General features: G+C 35.6%; 1 protein-coding gene across 1 annotated transcript in view; it reads left to right on the top strand.

The window, feature by feature from the left end:
- The window catches only part of FBXL17 (F-box and leucine rich repeat protein 17), a 307,168-nt gene that overhangs the window by 211,745 nt on the left and 75,534 nt on the right, over window positions 1–19,889 (top strand). The gene's annotated exons all lie outside the window — the stretch shown is intronic.

Genomic DNA, 19,889 nt, shown 5'->3' on the forward strand with positions numbered 1-19,889 from the left:
AAATGGGCACAACATCTGCCTATGTTGCCAGAAACACATTTTCAGGTTCTTGTTTATTCATTTCCTATATTTACTGTGTTCAGAATCTATATTATAACACTAAACTTTCATTTGACCCAGGACCCAGCTTCTGTTCTCTTGTGATATTTGTATTTCCTGTTTTATATGACCTTTAAAGAATAACATAAGGATTTATTCCTTCAGTGTGCCTATTAACCCCATATTGAAAAGTGTGCTAGCTGCCTCTTCAGTGAGCACAGCAAAAATATTTTTGAAATTATTATTTCTAAAAGTTTGTTGTTTGCAGCTGGTTTAAAGTGCAAATAAATTATTACATTTTACTATGTAATTACGATCATGTTATGATCATTAGGGTCATTGCAGTTTGTGTTTTGAGAAACCCCCTCAAACTACCAAAGAAATGGATTGTCATTTTACATTTTTGCCTTGTCTTTTGTATCTGTTAATTTCACACTGCAATGGAGAATACTATTCCCAACAGAACATTTGATTTGCAGTCAGAGGTAGATTTATTTGATAAAAATAACTGTGGAACTTGTATTTAAGATGCATCTATTTCTGACAAGCACCAATAATAATAATTAACACATAGTTACTATAGTCCAGTTTTATTTTTTAATTCATTGAACTTTTGAATTAACTTAAAATTTGCCCCAAATCACTTTATTTATTGAGTAGCAATTACCAGTATACTTCAAAAAATCTAAACATTAGCTATATTTAAAATTATTCTTATGAAACCTAGTACTAGTCTCAGTGGGGATTATTTAAGGGTCCCTTTCATAATTCTAAATTTAAAAGCAGCATTTGTATTTTTCTTAAGTGGGAGAAAACAGAACTTAAAAGGGAAAAACAGAAATTTGCTGAATCTTTTTGCATTTAATCAGCTGTGATACAAAACTCTGGCTGATATACGTAATCATGCAAGTAAAGACTTGCACCGTATTTTAAAGTGGCTGTGCTAGATTATAGTTGCAATTTTGTTTCTTCTGAATTCTAGGAGCTTATTTTATTATCCCCTTTTTAACACACTATAAAATATATAATAAAAAATTATATTTTAAAATTCTTATGTTACTTCACTGTTGCCTAATTAAAAGTGATTGTTTTTTCTTCAGGTGGCATCCATAAGAGAGATTTCCATGCTTAAATATCGTAACTGTCATTTAAACTTCTTAGCAAGTAAAATAGTTGTTTCAAGATAATTACACAGACTAAGTCTTTAAAAATATTATTTTTTTGGTGGTTGAATTGCCTTTCTATATTTATTTTGTGACTACTCTTGGCTACTTGTTGAGTTTCGGTAATACTCAGATTACTGAAGGAAAGGCTCGTTTTGACTATAATGTGACTCTCTGCCTGCCTTAAAAAAACATATGGAGTACTTCTTGGGCGTACAAATAATGCTGTTATTTTTAATGCCTAAATTTACGAAAAAAAAAATCTATTCTTTTAATAATTTCCATAGTCCCAGGGATTCTATTAAGAGACTGAATACTTAGAAACATTTTTTTTTCTTTAAATGCTTGAAAAAATACTGATTAAGATATTGATGTAGTTCACTAGAATAGAAATAAAACCAGATGGCTAATAGCGCAGCAGTATGATAAATATTGGGCTAGAGCCTTATTTTTTAATAAAAATAAAAACCAAAACCAGTTCAATGGTTAAATGTTTTTAAGAACGGAAAGGAGAATCAAATTCTAAAGCTATTGCATCTCTGTGTTGTGGTGTTATTACTGAGGCCTCATTATGTATGCATATGAATAAATGTTATGTTTAAGCATGGCATCTCTGCCAGTATTTAAATTTCAAGAAGTAGGGTCTGTATCATTTTTTAATTTGTATTAGTTTGAAACATAAATTATGAGTCAACAGCAAAAACAGTAATACAAATTCTAATAACATAGGTTTTTATCAACTTGTCAACAGACAATGCATCCAAAACATATTTTGTGCTAGGTAATGAAGTGGAATGCGTGGTGCTTCTGTTATGCATTCCTTTAATGGTGGTGATTCTGGGTTAGCTTTGCTGTGACAAAAGCATTTGATTTTTATTTCTGTAATGAATTATACAAAGAAGTTCATGTTGCCTTTGTAAACTGTAAGTTCTTTGAACACCACAGTACAAAAGAGAGCAGATACTGTTCCGTTACTGATGTAGGGGACACAATGCACTTCATAAATAATCTGAAAGGCAAGTAATCATTGTGCTTTCAAAATTAATAAATTGACATCAAAATTTTAGTTTGGTCAACTTTAAAGATTCGAAGAGTTTTCTAGAAAAAAATAGTCCTAAGTAGCTTTTAAGTTATGTATTTTAGTTCCTTATAATTCAAGTGGGATCATTTTAGCTTTTGAAATGTCAAGTATCTTTCCAAAACACTCAGACGGTAAGACTGCTTTATTTGCAGTTCTCTTCGGCTTGGTGCAATTGCCCCTAGATTTTAGCTAGACAATACTGAACTATATTACTTCTAATTACAAGGTGCCTAATACAGAAGTGTAGTAAAATATGTCCAAAAATACATAGGTACAAGGTTGTTAGTATAAAGAGAAAGCAATACAGCTAGATAAAGTGAATTCTTGAATAATGTAGGAAAACAAATTTAACAAAATGATTTTTTAAAAAAATGTGTAATTTGAGTTGTTCTGTTCATTTTATACATATTTTTATTTTGTAACTGATAAATGAAATAACTTCCATGATGTCAACCAGTTTAGATACTTGGAAAAAAAATATTGGGAATGTTGGAATGTTATTAGCTAGATGTAATGATCCTAAAACTTTTCCATAATCTGATGATATTAACACCTTTTTTTTTTTTTTTTTTTGGTCTAGATCAATGTTTTATTGGGTTTTTTTAAACTTTTTAAAATCTTATTTATGTTATACATGATGAATGTACTCAGGAAGTTTAGGAACTTGGTAGTTCTTAGAATAAAGATGGAATGCAAAAGAAATTTTCCATGCTACCAGAATTTGAAAGCACTAAAATTGTAGCTTACATTTTGCATAAATCATTTTAATTTTAAGATGTAGTAGCAGCATCTCTCTCTGCTTCAGGTATGGAAGCGTATGTTCCCAACCTAAACCTCACAAGCCACACTGTGTGGTCATTGACTTTGTTAAATCTTTTGTTGAGCTTGTGAGTCAATGTTGATTCCGTTGCTTTCATAACCACAAATACAGGTCAGCTATTACCACAGTAGTGTATTTGTAGGAAGAAGAAATGTGGGTTATTTTTGCATTTGAAATGAACCTGGACCTTAGTAAAATTGGAAATGATAAATGTTAACAAATACTCCTTAAAAGAACCTTCTATTTCTTGGTTAGCCAACCAATTGCTTTTCCTATCAGGAGCTTATTATGCTGCATGTTCATCACATTGAATTTTTCCTTAGGCACTTTTTTCAGTATTTCCTTTTAACTTACTAACTTATTATTTAGAGGGGAAAAAAAATAATGCCTTCTGAATGAATCATATTTGCTTTCTTTTGCAGTTACCTTGAAATATTATTAAAAGTCAGTGACAATGTTGCCTATAGGTTTATTTTAAACCAATGGGGATATTGGGAAAAAAGTAAAAGCTTCTTTTGGCTGCTTGGATATTGCTATATTTTCATGTTGGTAAACCACAAGTCCTTTAAGTTTCATTTTGTTTTGATAGTAAATACAATGAAGAAAACTCCTTATATTTGAGCAACAATACAGGTTAAGATTCTCTAATATCCTAACCTACTAGCTGTGCTCTGTTATGAAAAGTGAAAGAGAGGAGATCGTAGTATTAATATTTAATTGGTGCTGCCTAGTAAAAGAACGCATAGTATAATTGACTTAAACTAGTTGATGGTGTGGTGCAACAAATTCTGAATAATGTGTATTGTACATCTCCTGTACTCCTCTCACTTTTCATCTGAATCCCTGCTGTTTCCCTAAAAGCAGAGGTTTGTACCTCTTTTGACTAATAAAGTGGAAAATAACAGCCAAATGCAACATTTACTGCTAGCCTACAATTGGCTCTTTTCCTCTGCCACCATAAAACTTTGTCTGACTCAGTGTAGCAGTTTTTCTTGGTTAATGTTAAGGAGGAACAAAAACAGTGTAACAGCTTGGAAGCTATTTCCAGACCCAAACTTGGGGAGTTCAGGTCATAACTAATGTCCTAAAGTGGCATTGCTGTACCTACATTTTAGGAGCTTGGTCACATAGAGAAACCCAGAACTGCTGATTGGGAACGTGGTATCCTTCAGGTTTTTGGGTACCTCTAGATGGCCAGACAAAAAGATGGCACTAAATGGAAAGTCTTTTGGAGGTACATTTTTAGGGAAAAATGAGCACAGTAACGTATTTAAAATTTCACTCCCTTCTCTTTTGTTTGTGCATTTTAGTCGCATCACATTCATCAATCAGAGTCACAGTGGCTAGTGTGTTTTGTGTTGAATCTGATGGCACCAGCACACGTGAGGAGTTCTTTGAGCCTCTGTGCTGGAATGACTCCATGGAGGGCTTTTTCTTTCTTTCTGGGTCCACATGGGGCTGTTTAGATATGTATATGCTGAGAAAATGGAAAAAAAAATACATATTGATAGGGAATTTTCAGTGAAAAAGAGGTACTTTATTTAGGGTCATACTTCCAGCAGCTACTAAGTAGCATACTTATTTGATAAAAATCTTGACGCATCCTTTCTTTTGCCTCTAAATCCTTGAAGTGATGCTTGTGTCTGTCATTGAAAGAAATTATAATACCCACAGATTTCACTTTGGCTTCTTAAATGATCTCTTTCTCTTCTCTGTGGTAGTTTAGGAACAAATCAGTTCTTTATTTTCCATAGATGTAGTTCAACAATTTTATATATAAACAGAACATTTTTTCCTCTGTCATGCTATGTTCTTGTCAGATAATTAAAAGAGGAGCATTAAGAAACTATTCTGATCAAATGTTATTATTACGAAGGAAAAAAAAAAAAGAAAAAATCTATTTTGTCCTTTAATCAATAAATGTACAAGTACAACTTGAAACTAATACTGACTGCAGGCTGGAAGAAGCCTAATTTATTGAGGTCTCTATTCCCCCTGCAATCCATTGTTTCTTATGAGCTATGGTTTATGACCAGTGACATTTTGCACAGGTTTTGTAAAAGAGGCAGAATATACTTTGGCTTAGTATCTGCACAAAATCTTTTTGTGATCTTATGTAGAGGAGTTTGCCAACAGCCATGTGTTTGCAGTTGTATGTGTTTAACCATACCTGCATGTGCATGTACAAACATATACACACAAAAAAAAGACCTTGAATGAATGTTCTTTCATTGTATTTGTTTCTTATATAATCATAATTGAAAAGTTGCCTTTAGACTACAGGAATAGCGCACATCTTACAATGATATCTTTAAGGGAAAAGAAAGATGGCTGAACAGCAAAAAATATAACTTTTTTACATATCTGACTGACTTATAATGCAGCTGAACATTTCTTAAGTCAAGTGCACAATTGGTGAATTTCTTCACATCCATTCCTGTTATTTTGTAAATCAAAATAAAAAGGTCAACAATGTAGTTTTTCTGGTAAAATAAAGGACAATTTGATTACTTTCTGCTAATGCGTAATACCGTTTAATTTGATTTTGGGAAGAGGAAGGTCTCTAATGGAAGGGAAATGAACTGTATAAATTCGGTGTGCCTCTAATGTTACCTCTATTCATGCAATAGTAAATATTGCTGTAGTGCCAAACAAAGAAATAACAATACTTCAATTGTAAACAATTTTGAGCAATATTTGTGAAATGTGGAGTCACAACACCTGTTTCCAGTTTACAAAGTGCTTGAATCTAATTGAGTTTTCTGTATGTGCTGTGGTATTAAAACAAATTTTTAAAAACCAAAAAAAAGTAATTCTGAAAGCTCAACCCATTACACAAGAACCCAGTTCCCCAGTTCATGGAGATTTAATTAATAATATGGGTGCTGTAGAAAGATTTTTTTTTTCCTTGCAGGTGACCTAAGGAAACCCTGTAATACTTTTTTTAGTATAGGTTCACATAGCTCTTTCTTCCGATGGGTGAAATTACCTATCCACACATCTATGCTCTGTTCCTTATGTAAGATGCTCATGGTTCTCTAATCATCATAGTTGCAACTTGGTGTATTGTCACTCATCTGATTATGAAAGATTTCTGTACTAGAGATTTTGAAGCACCTCACAGTTTGCAGATAAAACGTCCAAAATCTTGAATCAAGATTTAACAAAGAAGCATTTGTGTAGTTCCTATGGAAAGTGGCTTAGAACTGCACACAGAAAGTTAAGCTTATTACTGTACTTGATAATGGAGCTACTGACAAGTCTTTTGTTGAATGAGAGGTGGTGCACATCAGATTATGGAAGATGGGAAGCCTTGTTTTTTTGGCTCACATAGACTTTAAATCTTGAACATCTGATGATATCGCATAGGCGATAAAAGCAGCTTTAGATGTATGGGAATGAAAGCGAAAGAATTCAAAATAAAACCAATCAGTCACAGCACTAACATGTACAGCCACAGTTTAGGAAAAAATACTTGGATTTTTTTTGCTGTCAGCTGGAACCTTGATCTGTTCTGGAACTCAGAAAAGATTCTCTTCCTTTTCAAAGTTTTAATTGATTATGTAAAGTATTTTCAAATTCTGCTACACTGAATACAGAGTTTATGGTAAATTTCAACTCCGTTGATGGTCTTGAAGCAAGCTTGATCTGTTTTGCAGACATTGGCCTTCACTGTTATATGCCAAAATGTTTGGGGGGAAAAAAGGAAAAAAAATAAAGTGTTAACTTCAGCCATTCCAAATTTTGCATATGTATTGCTGAGTTTCAGTCACTTTGTATGAGGAATCCTATTGTAGGTGCTGTGTTACCTACACCTGGCTCTGTTCACTCTCCTATTATTTTCATAAGTGCAGCGTAGGTATTTTGTATCTCTTCCAAAGTTAAGAGCGAAACCACCTTTTCTCTGAAGGGCCAAGCAAGATAGCAGGCTCTCCTAGAAGCCACTAATAGGTGCTGGTGGCCCTTGGGAGTGACGGAGAAGATGGGGCCAGGGATTTGATTGCTTCAGCAGTTTGACTGGCCCACGTGGAGTTAGGATGTAGTTTCAGCCAGGGGAATGTGGGCTGTGACATGAGGAGCTCTGAGGTGAGACCCTCAAGAAAACTGGGGAGCAGGGGGTTCTTGGGCTGGAAAGTACACATGTATTAAAGCATAGATAATATAGCCTCAGGAACAGGAGAAATAGCAGGCATGGATGGTAAAGTGGAAATGTAGGGTGAGGGTCTTCAGCAAGGCTTAGGGGATGCCCAGGCCACCTCTTTTCTTGGGAAAAAGAATATACACAGAGGCACGTGGCCTTATCCTTCTTGTTCCATGTACAGAGATGTTAATTCCCAAACATTCAGTTTCCCTGTTGCTCCCAGAAATCTAATAAAAGTGCTTTTAATAAGCACACCATCTCGCCCCCCAAATTTAAACATTTAACTAAGCCATATGTCTACTATTATTAAATTCTTCTTTTCCAGGTGAAGATTGAGAACTAGAAAATGGTATCGATTTGCAACAATGGCACATGCATCATATATTCAAAAGCTTTTTTTAGAATCACATACTTTATACGAGAGGTGTTTCTAGAGATTTAGAAGAAAAGTTGCAGAGAGTCATGTCTGTGTTCTGAAGCCATGGAACCTCTTGATGTCTGATGCATTGTAGAGCCAGTATTCATTTGGTTTTAAAGCTCTGTGTAACAGCAAGTGTTTTTTTCTTAAGAAAAAAAAAATCTTTGTATTTTGAAAAAAATAGAATATTCTAGACCATCTGGTACAAATACCAACAGAAAATTACCATGCAATAGTGGGATATTGGAGTATTTACAAAAAGTCAGACACTTTTTTTTTTTTCATTCTTCATGGCTATTGTAAATTCAACCATATACGTTCAAAAACTGTTTAGCTACACTTCCACTTTAGACTTGCTCAGTAATTTAATAAGTAGTTTTGTGTGGCTAGATATGAAGAATCTCTACTGTCTTTATATTCTCAGAATGGAAGTTATAAGAGATGTCCATCTCTATTTTCAGTTTACAGTGACATTACAAACATAAGCTTTACCACACATGCTTGTTTATCAACTACATAGTTTATAGAGTAAGCATTTCTGCTTATTCTCTGTTGGTTTGTTTTCAAATTACAGTTTCTCTAATTTGGCATTGTTACCTGCATATTTGCAGGAAATTCTCATAGGTTTTGTAGATTTAAACCAGTTGTTCTTCAGATATGCCCCATGCCCTCAGTTTTAACTTGTTCTTGAAGCAGAAAAAACCCCTATTAAAAATGGCTTTTTAGTGATAGGAGAGAAACTTTCAGGTTTTAAGTTGTTCTTTCCAGCTCCATGCTTATGTGTAATTTCAGCTTTCAATACATGGTACTTATATTTATCTTTTCCAAGTGCATGTTTTCCATTTTACCTCTTAGTGTAGGAGCAAACAAAGCAAATACTTCCACGTTTTAGCTGTGATAGTGAAGACAGAATGCATCTGAAATTGAGTTTTGTTTATGTTTGCAGACAGCAATAGAATATAAAGTACATCGTTCTGTCTTCATTTACATGTGGATTTCATTACTAGAAAATCAGTAATCTGAATAAAACTATATACAGTATTTATGGGTTCTATATGAACTCTCAGGCTTACAACTTTTAAGCAGATTTCAGAAATATTGTTTGTGTCATCCAGCATTTGAAAGGTGTTTTGTGAGCTTCTCGTGAGTATTAGGGCTATCTGTTTAAAACTGGAATTAGCTAACAGACATTTTAAAACACTTCTGTCTATCCAAATAGCATCTGAGCACTGAGAGAGCAATATTGATTGATAAAATATTTGTTGCTCTGTCTAGAATCTTTGGCACCAATTCATTGTTCTTACTGAAGAAAGGATAGGCTAAAATTACATAAAACTAAGTTAGGTGGGAAAAATAACTGCATTTGTGGTAGGGATACATAATATACTTGGAGCTGGTTTATGTAATTATGAAAGTATGGATTGCTCTTTTAGAGTATAAGTAGTCAGAGTGACATTTTAAAGGGAAAATGAAGATTGAAAATGAAAAATGGGTATAAAAGTGATGTGATGCAGAAAGCTCACAAATTGATCTGCTACTGTAATAGTTTAAGTAGAGAACTAAAAGCTTCTTTCTAGTTTGATTCATGAACAAAGGAAAATTTAGTATAGGAAGATAGGAAACATGAGAAAAAGCTCTCTCCATCGAAAGGAACCTGGGAAATAATTCTCTGTCAAGGTCCAGGAGACATCTTTCCTATCCTGTAGGCACAGGTAAGCCTCAAACTGACAGCAAATAAACAGGGAAAACTATGCACAAAATACATGTCTGCATTAGGCTCCAAATGAGGCAATCTGACCTGCAGAGTCACCACTTAAGAAAGAAAAATTGACACAACCTAATGTAAGAAGTTTTTCAAATATGTTAGAGAGAAGTCACCAGGACAGGACTGAAAACAGTGAGCAGCAGAAAGAGGGATCTACTTTCTCTGCTTTATAGAAATTAGCTTCTTGAAGTCTTGTTTTTCAAAATCACAGATGACTAGAATTATATGGCACTTACCAAATCCCTCTCAACCGGCAAAGTAAGCATTAGAACATATGGTATAAAGAAGCAGACAGTTTTTATGAGAAAGTGCATGATATTTTGTACCTGGAAAATACTCTTTTTGTAGTCCCAGATGCTAGCTACACTATACAGGCACAAAACCATTCATCCATCCTGCCTAAGTGTTTCTCTGTTGTCTTGAAAACTGACATCTGTTATTTCCTGCAAAGATTTGCATTAATTATCAGGCCAAGACTCCTCTTTTTCGTAACTCTGGCTTCCTGCAGAATTCTAATAAAATGAATGATGAAGCAAGTTTTTGTGGTTTTTACACTTGAAAGATAAGGTTGCTTGAAATGATGGGACTGGAAAAACCTTGAAGTTTTCTTCTTCATGTCTTCGTATTTTCTTGTCTGTTGCAGTGGAAGCACAGTTCTAAAGTCCCTATGCCTTGACATAAAAATCAAAGCCAGCCTGCCTGCCATGATTTCATTGTTGTCTGTGCAAAGTAGAACATTTTCCTCAGTTTTTAGTCTTTTCTTTATGCAGTGAGTATTTTTTAGTCAGGTTGTTCATTCCTGCCCACCATTACCGCATGTTTGCCTTCCACTCAACCTCTCTTCATGCGAGTGATGCCATTTCCTAGATTTCTCTTTTACTGCCTCTGGAAGGAGGGATAAATTATGCACATTTTGAGATGCAGAATAACTGTCTACTCACGGAGTTAGTGAAAAATAAGATTCAGTTTGCGCTCTCTGTTGAGAGTAATTTTTGGCTTACTGTACCAGAGTAAGTCAAAAGAAGGGCAGAATCAAGCCTTTGGGAGAAATAAAGGCAGAGGTTGAGAGAAAAGCTTCGAAGAAGCAAGAGGTATTTAAAGGAAGGTGGAGGAGGGAAACGAGGAGGAGGAAGCATAGAATAGATTACTTGATTGAAAAAGATTAAATTGTGCTTTAACATGTAATCTAACCTACTTCTCTGCTTTTGAATTGTTTTCCCAGTCTTGTTACTTACTGGGAAAGACAGATTCCAAAATTGACTGCTGTCACTTTTCCCTTTATTCTACTTATTCCTAGGAGAAAAAAGGGAATAAAAATTTGATGTTTGGGTTTATTTATATCTCTTGTAACTTACCTAATAGAAAGTATATGTCCTCTATTGTTCCTAGTACTTTCTATGTGCTATTCAAGGAGCTTTAAATGCTTTATGTTCTCTATGTGTGGGACAAGACTGATTATGCATACTTTGATATGCAGGAAAATTGTCTACTCAAGGAGTTAATGAAGCATAAAGTACAATTACTAAATTTACACCCTGAATTATTTTGCTATAGCTTTCCTAGGTAGGCAAACCAGAAGAATTGTAGAGCTATCCTGCACCTTCTGGATCATTACTGTATCATGGAACATCTGCAAGGCAACAGTCTGACCTACATCATATGTAACAAAATGGTTTAATATCATCTGTTAGTCCTAACACATAATGAGCAAAGTCTTCCATAGGTTGGAATCATAATATATTTTAAATTAATATTTCTGTGTTATGTTCACAAATAATAAAAAAAAAACCTGTATAACTTTCATAAGGAAATCTTATGGAACTACATGAACACTGGAAGAGAAGATACAAAAGGAAACAGTAAATGAAGTATGAAAGCTTTTTGTAATGTTTTTCATTTCAAATGCCTAAAAGATTTTTCTGCAGAATTTTTATTTTGTTGTTGATGGTCTTTTTCTTTACAAACAGCTGTCACAGCATATGCTAGGATAAAGCCTAAACCCTTTAAACAAAGCTTTAAAATGGAGTGGTAACTTAACTGGTCAGCAGTGTTTTGATTTCATCAATTTAATATCTCATAGTCTCTAGGGAATACAGATGCATTAAATTGAAAAATGGGATGATGATTTTATCAAATAAGCAGTCTGGTAATTGTGATACTTCCATGAATGGATCAGTTTTCCAGACATGCAGTGATTCTTCAGCAGATTTCTGCCTTGTGATTTAGACAAGTAGAAAAGCATTTGTTGAACTAGCAAGGAAAAAGACCAATTTCTAGTCCTATAGAAAACATTTTTCTTACAAATAAATGATCTATACTTAGGTAGCAATTTATCTGGCATTGAAGAAAACAAGCTGTTTTCAGGATTTTTTTAGCAGTTGAAAAAAATTATTAAAGCTAAAGGTCTTGATGCAATGTGTTCACATCACCAGTCCTACTTCTGTTTTCTGCAAACACAGTTCAGGAGAGCATCCCTGTTCAGGAAAATATTGAAAAAACAGCTGCTATGAATAGAGATGGATCTAAATGCAGGTTTAAATAGTATCTGAAAGAAATGCTTGTATTTGCTATATATAAGAATATTACCAGTTATGCGTGGTACTTCTTAGGTCAAAAAGCAGAGAAACATAGTGTGTGTACTACAGCAATTATTGACTTGCATGTGTTCAAGTAATGATATAATCTGAGGGACAAGGAAACAGAAAGAGTTAATTAGCAAAGATGAAAACATAGATGCCTGTGCTTAGATGTCTTGAACTCAGTAGCTGACACATTAGTTTTGTATCTTGTTTTTTGTTTCAGTGAATATTATTTTTGATGTGTGATAGGTAGTACAGGGCTACGAGGTTGATTAAGGACTGGACCACCTTACGAGGAGAGACTGAGAGAGCTGGGTCTGTTCAGCCTTGAGAAGAGAAGGCTGAGAGGGGATCTTATCAATGCTTATAAATATCTCAAGGGTGGATGCCAGGAGGATGTGACCAGACTCTTTTCAGTGTTGCGCAATGATAGGATGAGGGGCAACGGTCACAGATTGAAGCACAGGAGGTTCTATCTGAACATGAGGAGAAACTTCTTTACTTTGAGGGTGACAGAGCACTGGAACAGGCTGCCCAGAGAGGCTGTGGAGTCTCCTTCCCTGGAGACATTCAAAACCCACCTGGATGCATTCCTGTGTGATCTGTTCCAGGTGAACCTGTTTAGCATGTCGGTTGGATTAGATGATCTCCAGAGGTCCCTTCCAACCCCACCCATTCTGTGATTCTGTCCTATCTCTCGCTACTTGGGAGAAGAGATTTTATCAAATATTCTCTGTAAATATACTCTGGGGGTTTTTTTGGCTTTTTTTTGTTGTTGTTGTGGCAATCATAATTGCAAAACAGCTTTGCAAAGTTGTCAAGATAACATCATGCTTTACAAAAAATGTCTAGGAGCATTTTTAGAATAAAAATATCTATGAACTCATCATTTCCCCTCCTACCCAAGCAAGCATGCATACTGCATGCAGAGTCACCCCAGGGCTATCCTTCTGTAGCATCTTAAAACTTGTTTGCACAGCTGTGTCCTTGGATATTTTGTTCCATGTGCACATGATCTCAAATACATACAAACCTCTCTCCATACTTTCTTATGCAAGCTAAAATTCTCCTTTTTACCTGTCTGTATCATGCTTAACCAAGACAACCAACCTATCCCACTACTTGTTTTATCCCTTATTTCGATTGTGTCACATGTAGACCATCTATTTAAGTTGCTACTTGTATTCCTCCATATGAGAAATATTTTCTGTTTTCTCCCGTAGGATATACTGGAAAATATCTAGATCATTATTCTGAATATTGCTCAGGATTTGGTTTCTTGCTGTAGGGAAAGATTAAGAGAATCTGCTAACAGAAATTGGGTGCAAGACAAAGACTTAAATGAGCACTGTACCAGCAAACAAGTACAGTACACAAGTTAGCCATACAGAAGTTAGCTGCTTGATGCCAGCAGTTATTTTTTAGCTTGTTTAAAGGTTCTGTAGGGAGCATCCTGTCTATTCCTCATGTGTGGGATACTTAGCTTCTAGTAGTTACCTAGTACATATATGACCAGCTTCTACCGTTAACTTTGCATGTACTGCTGATACTATTGCTGTCAGGGTTATATGCTGTAATGATATAGGCTGCCCATACTTACCTATCCTCAGTGCAATAGCAGTTCCTTTTGTTTGGGTGATCCTTTGTGGAAATATGAGTGATATGGACATGCAATAGTAGGTTTTTCAATAATATTTTAAAAGCTGCAGAAATAACTTCTCACTTTAACCTTGCTAGTAGTCTGCTTTTTGGAAGTAAAGAAATAATGTATAATACCAATTGATTGTCTATAAGTCTGTAACAGTTGATGTTACATCAATTAAAAATAGCATTTTAAGTAGTGCTGTTCACCATGTTACTATGTAGTTTGTAATATAAAAGGAGAAAAAGTTCAAGAGGCCAAACTGAAATGCTTCCTAGCACAGTTTCAAACATATCAAGGAATGACATGACTTCAGAGGAGTCAGACTGTTCTCCAAGGTAACCCGAAAATAGCTACACCATCTGTACCTCATGTACTGGATTTTTAGTTTTCTCTTGAGACAGCTGGCGACATGCCAGAACAGCCTGATGCTGAAAGTAAATGGCTCATCATCCCTAAACACCCTTAATATCAGCCAAAGAAGTCTGTAGAAATCTTTCAAAACCAGAAATCTGATCAGAAGACTGACATTTTTTTTCAATTAGTTTGGTCACTGAAGTTTATCAGTCATCTTTATCCTGTCACAAGAATTTGTGATAAACGTGTTTCACATGGATAGACCTAGTTTCATGTGAAACTAAGGGGCAATGGTGTGGTTTTTAGTAATTTTCTTTTTGAAACTTCCGATTTAAAATTGTCCATGTGGTTAAAAAGGAACCTGACATTTGCAAAACTGCTTGAGGAGGAATTGATTTGTACCCCTGGTCTAATATCATAGTGGGTTATAGTATTCTTCATGTTAATTTATTCTGGTTCCATAATAAAGTTAATTTGTTCTAGTTCCATGGTTGATTATGTTTCTTGGATGAAGGAGGAAGGGCAGCGTGAGTAGAGAGAAGTTGTAACTCTTCATGTCCTAGTTTAAACCTTATGTGTGTTAAACACTGTCATTTATTGTCTCACCAGAAAAAAAAATAGTTCCATGATCTTTGATATATCACACTGAATATTTAAAATTAGTTTACCAGTGCTTACAGCATACCTGTTTTGATTGGGACTATTTCTGTGATAGAACGATCTGGAATGGATATGGATGAAAACTTAAGTAGACTTTAATTTTTTAATAAGTTAGCATCCTAGTAATTTTGTCCAACATCTTGTTCTGTAAGAATGAACTCTGCTTTTAATGACGGTGCAGGATGTTCATCTGATTGTAACTGCCGCATGTATAACCTATTTTGCAAGACATGTGCACTGGGCCAACTGAGCCAGAAATGTTAACATGACCTTTTTATTGTGTATTAATTAACCAAGATTTGAGTTTCAAATACAGAAACCTCAATTGACTTAATCCCATGATACATAAACTACAGAATTCAAGACAAATTCTTAAATGTCCTAAGGCTAAATATATGATTGTAAGCTATAGTAGTAAGCTTTTTGTTTGGATCATTTTGGTTTGTCTCCCTTTTGAATCTTTCTCACTTAAATTTAATGTTATGAGTTATTGGAATGTTTTGTAAACTTTATTTTTCTGTCCCAAGAATATGCTTACAACTGACTTAAATACGTATGTGGTCGCAGTTATTTCAAGAGGTGTCTGTATCCCAAAATGTTATAAAGAGCAGATACTTTGGGAATAATTGGGCTTCTGTCTGATTATGTTACTTAAGCATTACTCGATTTCTGCAGATTTCACTTTTAGATGTGGAACCCGGTACAGCTTAGCTTTGGTCCTGTATTTGCTTTCATCAGTCTCCTTACACCAAAAACAGGGGAAAATTGTTATGCAAGGAAAATGGAAAGATGTTTGGTGAATCTGAAGAATATCAGCATTGTAGATGGAGATACTTCTTGAAAAATACATGTTTCTGTGAGGAAGTTTGTCTGACAACTTAATGAGGAGCTAGAAGTTGTTTTGCATAGTTTTAAAATTAATCCTCCTGTTGATACCGCTTGTTACTAAAACTCATTATGTGCTACCTGCTGTATGAGTGCATGCTTATTATTTAAAAGCCAACATTCACAAATTGCACATCTAATAATTTATGCCTGATGTAGGTAGAAAGTGAAGGTGTTTTATAATGGAAATATGGCATAACTTTAGCTGGAAAGGCTGTGCAGGACATTGGTGTAATTCATCACCTGTTCTGTACTTTGGGGCTGTTTTCCAGAAATCTGTTAAATATGATAGGAAGATGGATTGTGATCTATTTCTGAATGACATTATAATCAATTCATGTGGTAATTAAGAGTAACTTATAGAAATGTTGTCTGCAGCGTCCATCAGTTGTCTAGAAATCTGGAGTAAACTGAGGTGGGTGGAACCTAGTAATTTCAGAAGAGCTTCTCTTTGTAGAAATACATTCTGCATAGAACAAATCTTTTTTCCAAACTTCTGATTTCTGTTAATATACTTGTAATTTCTTCAGAACATGTTAAAGTTCATGGAAATGTTTCTGATGCTTAAATGTGAACAAAGAGATTTAGAGCAGTAAAATCAAACATCCATTTACAACAACTTAAAGGACAAGATTGCTGTTTTAACTAGTGATACCTCCTCTGTGAGATTTCTGTATTACTGTCTCTCAAGTGGATACCAAATGGCACAAAAATTGTTGTTGTCATCATATTCTGCTTTCTTTAAGGAGACTCTAAACAAAATACAGAAATACTTAATATTTAAAGGAGATATGACTGTAAGTGTATATTCTATGTCATAAAAACAACTTAACAACTGAAAGTGCAGATACCTGAAAAATGTATCCCTTTTGCTTGCAAGTGTAGCTTGAAAAACAGGCAGTAGAGCATGTGTCAAAATACAGCGTGGCTGAGCAATGACTCTGCAGTTGTTATGCATTAGAGGAAATCCACACAAGTTTGTGCACTAATCATGCCGTTGCTTTCATGTTCCCATAAATGTTAGTGTCTTATGTATGTTAGAGTGTCAAAGAGGTTGAGAATTATTTACAAAATGCACACTATGAGTATGAATGTAAATTTGTTTGTATTCTGTATGTGGTCTATACCCAGCCATCCAAAGATGTTAGAGTGCTGCTTTATGTCACATTTTATTTACATTCTTCACAAATCTTTAAGGGAGTGCTCAGTTAAGCTGCTTTTGTTTGAAAAGAAAAACTCGGCAACTAAAAACATATCCAAGATCTGAAATGTGTAGTCTTCTGTAACATTCTTTCTGGCACGTGTCATGGGAAAATAGATGAGCCTGGTATCAGGCCCTGAAGTTTTATTAACACTAAGTATTTTGAACCTGAAAGAGAAGCTTCAAATAATATGTTCCTTTGCAATCCATACCCAAAGAGCAGTTTGAGTACAGCAGGCATTTTTCATTCTTTCGGTTCAGCTTTTGTTACTTCCAGCAAGTCCCTGTCATGAACTAGGACCCTGTAGTGAGGTACTGCAAGGCCAACGTTTACACTTTAGTCTACACAAATCAATAGAATTAAAAATAAAAACAAAGCAAAACAAAAGGTGGATTGTCATTATCGTGTTCATTAATTTTTACACTCAGAAAAAACAGATGAAAGCTTCTTTATAGGTGGGAGTGGTAGTAGCCTCTGTTACTACAATATCTTAGCATTCATAAAAAACCGCTTCAAATAACATTTTACGAATCAGTAGCTTTAGGGTTTAAATTTTGCCATGTTTAGTATTCATTGCAGGCTAACCCTTTTGCATTGGTCAAAATGGTTAATTATTTTGAAGAACAGTACAAGAAGAAAAATACTGCTTTCCCTGTTTAAAATGTTTTATAGACCTTTTTGCTTGAAATAATGTGACACCTTCAGATTTTGGAAAAGGGACTTGACATTTAGAAGAACATGGTCTTAGTATCAGAGACTACCCACCTCTGGAAAATCCACTCAGTTAATCTGAGTTATAAATCTTTGGAGCATTGCAGCTCATACAAGCTTCTAGAATTTGCAGGAGTGAAAAATCTGAAGCCTTATTAGTATTAGGCTTAAGTCCCCACTTGTCCCTGAGCTGGCCAGACCTCTCATGGCCGCAGAACAAAGAACAAATCAGGGAGAGTGCTTCAGCACAGAACTCATCCTGCCTTGCCTGCTCTCCCCACTTGTGGGCTGAGCTAGGGCTGGGCATTGTAATTGAAAGTAGCTCATTTGTCTGTTCTTTGCTGGCAATAACCCTTTTGCTGACAATTTGATATCATGACAAAGAAAGTTCTGTTTCCAAAGCTGGGCAGCCAAAATTCTACTGAAGGGAAGGAAATGGGAATAGAAAACAGTTCAAAGAATTGAACTGGAAGCTGGAGGAAAGGAAAACCCAGGAGTGACAGAAAGGAAGGCCGAAACTAAGAATATAGTGATAAACTAAGGAAGGATCAAAACCAGCAGAGTGAGGACCATAAGACTGGATAGTCATCTTGGGAACAAAGGGGAGACTGAGTGTTGTAACAAAGAGCTCACAGCTGCATTCAGGCAATCCAGACTCACAGCCATGCTGGGTGAAGCAGAAGGAAGCTCCGAGATTTAAATAGTAAGGTTTGTCCAGCCATGTCTAAGAGTGAGTTGGGTAGGAGGTGTTTAAAGAAGAGGAAATGGGCTTGATGGGCAGCCAATCTCAAATGCTTCCGAATCAATTGGACAGTCTTCTGTGCCAGCTAACAGGGATCATGATATGTATGGTGAACATGAGATGAGAATGCATGATCATGCAATTCTCCTTCCAGGCATGATGATACAGCCTCCTTAGACAACTTAGAGTGAACTGGTTAGAGCTGATAACTCTTGATGGTCATTCTCTGGGTGTATATAGGTGTATACATCTATATATATGTGTGTGTGTGTATAATCTTGTAAAATCTCTCTTGTGGCTATGTATGTGTGTATATATAGGTGTATACTCTCATAAAATCTCTGATGCAACCCCACCTCAAGTACTGTATGCAGTTTGGGGCACCTCAATATAAGAAGGACATCAAACTATTAGAGTCTGTCCAGAGGAGAGCAACCAAGATAGTGAAAGGCCTCAAGGGCAAGATTTAGGAGAAGCAGCTGAGGTCATTTGGCTTGTTCAGCTTGGAGAAGAGAAAGCTGAGGAGTGACCTCGTCACAGCCTACACATTCTTCACAGGAGACAGCAGAGACGAAGGTGCTGATCTCCACTCTCTGGTGACCAGTGATAGGACATGAGGAAATGGAGTGAAGCTGCATCAAGGGGAGTTCAGATTGGACATGAGGAAAAGATTCTTCACTGAGAGGGTGGTCAGTCACTGAAACAGGCTCCGCAGGGAAGTAGTCACAGCATCACGCCAATCAGAAGTTCAGGGAGTGTCTGGACAATACTCTTAGTCGTATGGTTTAGATTTAGGTAGTCCTGAGAGGAGCAGGGAGTTGGACTCATGATCCTTATGGGTCCCTTCCAACTCAAGATATTCTATGATCCTATGAATCTATAAATATTTATGATTTTAGGTTGGATAGTACATAAATTGTGACAGGCTTCGAGAGTGCTGGATCTCACGAAGAGTAGGGCCTTACTGAGACATGCTGTGGAGTGAGCATGAGTTCTCACCAGGGGTGTTGGGTAGGAAATAGCTGCTTTTAAGTTAGGACAGCTGTTTGACAAAGGAGTACTGACTCTTGCTTTGAAAGCATCAGGATATTGGTGGAGATAGAGCAGCAGAAAGTCGCTGCCATTTTTAGAGTGACTTGGATTGGAAGTGCTGAAGATCAGGTACTACCACGTGGTTCTGGAATTGGGAAGCATGGCCAAGAAGCATGAATGTGTTCGCAGCCAAAGGTGTTCAAAAATTCTGCCAAGCCCTCGATGAGGACAAGGCTTTTCTTGCTCCTAGGAAGGTGTTTGCAGCTTGGTATTCAAATATGTATGTAAAATCACTATGAGTGACTTGAAGATGTGGGACAAGCCTGCTTGTATAACTAGTCATTCCTTTTGTTAATCAAGATTGTAACCTGTATCGTTAGAAATTAATTTAAACAAGTATACGACTTAGCAAAAACATATCTTATTTTTATAGTTTTAAGTTAGAATACAGCAAGTGTCAGATTTTCTAAATACCTTTTTGCATACCTGTGACTTGTGTCAGGCACTATTTGCCCATAAATTAGGAATACAATTTAATTGTGCAAAAAATAAAGAGGCTTATCAAAACATGTTTAATACTAACAGTCCAAACACAGAGAAATTCTTTAATCTCTAGCTAGGGGAGCATTCACAGTTCCCTGCCTACCTATTG

Source organism: Caloenas nicobarica, chromosome Z (genome assembly GCF_036013445.1).
Source record: "Caloenas nicobarica isolate bCalNic1 chromosome Z, bCalNic1.hap1, whole genome shotgun sequence".
NCBI lineage: Eukaryota > Metazoa > Chordata > Aves > Columbiformes > Columbidae > Caloenas > Caloenas nicobarica.